Here is a 4,348-nt window from a genome sequence, read left to right as displayed (position 1 = left end):
GACGATTGATTTAAGAGGAATTAATTTAAGCTATTTAATTGACGATTTGTCTATATCTTCAATGTTAAAAGACATTTTGTTAGATTATGTGATTATGTGGGCTGAATGAGCAAGGATTTTCTTGATTATTATAGATTTGTTAAGAAAGGTACAAAAACGTGTCTCATCGCTGTAGATGTTCAATTGCACGAACGTAGAAAAAACAGGGGTCAACACTTCGCAAAAACAAAAAAAAACATTATAACTATTTTACCATTGGCACAACTGACTATGAATGATTATAACCACCATTGTACACCATTGAATGTCCCCCTTCAGATAGAGCATGTTTCGTTTAAACATTTTTTTTTTCGAATGATGAATATTTTGCGAGATAATCGCGTGGAAAGATTATAAGATACATATATATATGTATATATCGTAGTCCGTGCTCATTTGCTCCGTGTGTGGTAGAAATATTCATAACTTAAAGCTCGGGACTTTAATAACGCTTCTACACGACATAGTTGGAATTCCTTATACAGTCTTCATGGCTATGATAAAAAAATAAGCTCTGTAGTAATTACTATCTAGTAATTTACTAGTAATTAACTATCTAGTGCCTTCCCCCTTTAGTGGCAGAGATGGGCCAAATCGTGTTCTTTGAATAAATCGGAAGTTTGCAGATGTGTTTATCTCGTTTCCTTCTTTGGAAAATGTTCAACAGAAGAAACAAGACAAACAAATTGGCAAGCTTCAGATTTATTCGAAACCTAGGGTTTTGCCCATTACTGGTGGAAACTAACCCTTGGGACTTTTGGCGACAATCTTTCTTGTCCGAGCAACTGAAAATCACCAACTACGATACACGCGTCGAATACATGAGTCCCAACTGTGAATAAGAAAATACAGAAACGATTTTTTTAGTAAATTGTATGTATTACGCAATGATAAAAAAATATACTTTGTAACTGAGCTCCTATGACGCACAAGTTATTCAATTTGTAATTTGCTAACGTTTTAACGTTGCTAGACTAGCACACCTGTGCACACCTGCGCCTCTTTTCAAGAATACGTTAACGGATAATGCGTCATTTTATACAAAAAGCGTACGAGTGTGCATACTCTTTTAATTCCTTTGTCGTTATAGATATTTCTCACTCCCTCTTCCATAAAGCAAGAGTTACAAGAGAATTGCCTGTAAACTATCAATAATAACATACATACTGTTATGTACTGTTAAATACAATATATTTCGGTAACTCAATGTAGAATTGACAATTAGAAAATAAACTAACTAATTAAATCTAAGAATTTTATACGTAGATTATCTTAGCTTCTTTCAACTTGTGCTTCAAACTACCGTTTGAAAGTCAGGATATCGGCTAATTAACTCTTCAAATTGCCATCACATGATTATTAGATGAACATTATTATAACGAATCACTTGTAAAGAACGACATTATAAAATTTCAGTAACATAGAAATAAATATTCTTCAAAATGGATGTCCAACGATATTATGGGAAACTGCCGAACTCTCGCATTCTACTCGGAACTGTTGCACATATCATTTTTATCGTATCGTATTACCATTCTTAGAATGGACGGTGTAAGATTGCTGGAGCGATTGAAATATGTATATACAGAGTATCCCAGCCTAAGTGATACGGAGCTCTAACTCCAAAACTATCGGTCCAATGCAAAATTTCAGGAAGGTAAATGGGAAGTATCCCAATAGTTAGTTAGTTATTTATTTTCTTTAGATATTATACATGTATTGGTGCATATCCAAAGATGGCGTTCGAGGTACTCACTTTCCCCCCTCTTGCCCAACGAAAAATATAGTCCTTTTTTGGGGAATGCACCTCTCCCCTCATCTTTTAACAGTTTAGTGTTTTACAAAATACTGGTCTATTATTCTTAGTTTTATCACATATATATTATTATATTATTATTATATATTATTATATCTGTTTCCTTATCCTATCACATATATTCTTATAATTTATTTAGCATTATATTACTTTCCTTTGTAGCGGGACGTTTTACCTCTATTTACATTTTCCTCTTAAACATTATACCTAAATCTAATTTGTACTTACTTATTATATATGTTATTTATATATTTCTCTTTTTTTTCATTGTATATGTTGTTAATTAGTGCTACAAATATATACATATATTCAATTATGATTAAAAGTACATTCATTCACACTTTCATGTATCAGCATACATCTCTCTACCCTTTTATGAAAATGTATGTATACAAGTTTTTGTTGCTGTTTCTCAACCATATATTAATGTACCTATTCTCTTTCTTTATCCGTTTAAATGATTCTGCCCGTTTTCCTAACATAGTTAGCTATTATTTTCATTATTCCTTTATTTTTTCTGTTTATTATAATACTCTACTATAGTTCGGCAAAGGTATTTCCTGGTTTCGATCAATACCTTCTTTCCTGAATTCCTTTTCCAAGTGTTTCCTTTCTTCTTTGTATTTGAGGCAATCTCAAATAAAATGGTTTAGATCTTCTATTGAGTGTCCACATTCACATTGTGGTGTTGATATCAAGTCTTTCCTGAAAAGGGACTCTCCCAAATTCTTGTGGTTAGCTCTTATTCTGTTCATGAGTACTATGTCTGCTCTTTCCCAGTCTACCATGTCCCAAAACCATACCTTCCTTTTCCCATTATTTCTATCTACTCTGTCCATGTATTTTTTCCCTTTTTGTTGGCCTTGCATTTCCAAGTTCCTCTCATTCATTTCCAAAGTATTATTTCTCTGTTGACTTTAAAATCTCTTATGGCTATGTTGATATCTTCTTCTATGGTTCCGTTCAATCCCTTTTTTGCAGCTTCATCAGCTAGTTACCTTTGATGCCTTTATGTGCGGGTATCCAAGCAAGTCTAATCTTTGTCTGGGGTTTTTCCTGTTGTTCCTCATTTAATTCATGTTGATATATTTCATCTAATTTATTTCTTATTTTATGACACCGTGGTGTGTTTGTATCTTTACTATTTTCCTGTTCTATTTTTTAAGTACGCTCATTGAGTCTGTAAGTATAATAGTGGTTCTGTTTTTGAAGTCTTGATGACTGTATTCTATTGCTTCCATTATTGCAATAGCTTCCGTAGTGTATATGATTGCTTTGTTTATGATGCAGTATGTGTTGCTTTCCCAAGTTTCTCCTATATTGACGACCATTCCAATACCGTTGAAATATCCCAATATTCTGGGCCTAGAATTCTCAGCGAAACCCTCTGTCTGTGATGGCTAAAACTCTAAACTTCGAATAAATCTGAAGTTTGCCGATATGTTTGTCTCGTTTCCTCTTTTGAAAATTTTCCAAAGAAGGAAACGAGATAAACACATCGGCAAACTTCAGATTTATTTGAAGCCTAGGGTTTTGCCTATCTCTGGTGCTTACTGCATCAATGGGACCGCCCAGGGGCCGAACCAAGTTTTTTCCTTGAAAATTAGCAAACTTTGAACCGTTATAGCTTGAAAACTAATAAAAATCGAGTAAATACATTAAATGAATTCGTCTTGAAAAGTCTTATCGCATGGTATCAAAACAAAATATATAATTCCATTTAAAAAACGAAACTTGACCATCATATCTCGTTAAATAACGAAGTTAACAAAAATTCCTTCTAGCTGAAACATGAGACCCAATTTACCATGCAATTTCTATATTTGAAATTTTGCATTCGACCTATAGTTTTGGAGTTGGAGCTCCGTATCACTTAGGCTGGGACACCCTGTATATTGTCCAACCACAACATGTAGCGTCTGGAAATAAGCTGCGTATATCGCTCGATTTAAATGTCGTTTTAAATGCTTCGACTCTTAATTTGATTAACGTTTTAACCAGAAACAAAATTGTTTAGCACACTCTATTTAATACAAATAAACCAGCATTACGTTCTGACGTAACTCCGGTGCTATCTGGGTTATACAGGGTGTTTCATTATAACCTTTCCACGCGATTATCTCGCAAAATATTCATCATTCGAAAAAAAAAATGTTTAAACGAAACATGCTCTATCTGAAGGGGGACATTCAATGGTGTACAATGGTGGTTATAATCATTCATAGTCAGTTGTGCCAATGGTAAAATAGTTATAATGTTTTTTTTTGTTTTTGCGAAGTGTTGACCCCTGTTTTTTCTACGTTCGTGCAATTGAACATCTACAGCGATGAGACACGTTTTTGTACCTTTCTTAACAAATCTATAATAATCAAGAAAATCCTTGCTCATTCAGCCCACATAATCACATAATCTAACAAAATGTCTTTTAACATTGAAGATATAGACAAATCGTCAATTAAATAGCTTAAATTAATTCCTCTTAAATCAATCGTC

The sequence above is a fragment of the Hylaeus volcanicus genome, chromosome 6, assembly GCF_026283585.1.
Source record: "Hylaeus volcanicus isolate JK05 chromosome 6, UHH_iyHylVolc1.0_haploid, whole genome shotgun sequence".
Lineage (NCBI taxonomy): Eukaryota > Metazoa > Arthropoda > Insecta > Hymenoptera > Colletidae > Hylaeus > Hylaeus volcanicus.
The sequence above is the reverse complement of the archived record's forward strand: the minus strand, read 5'-3'. Positions refer to the sequence as shown.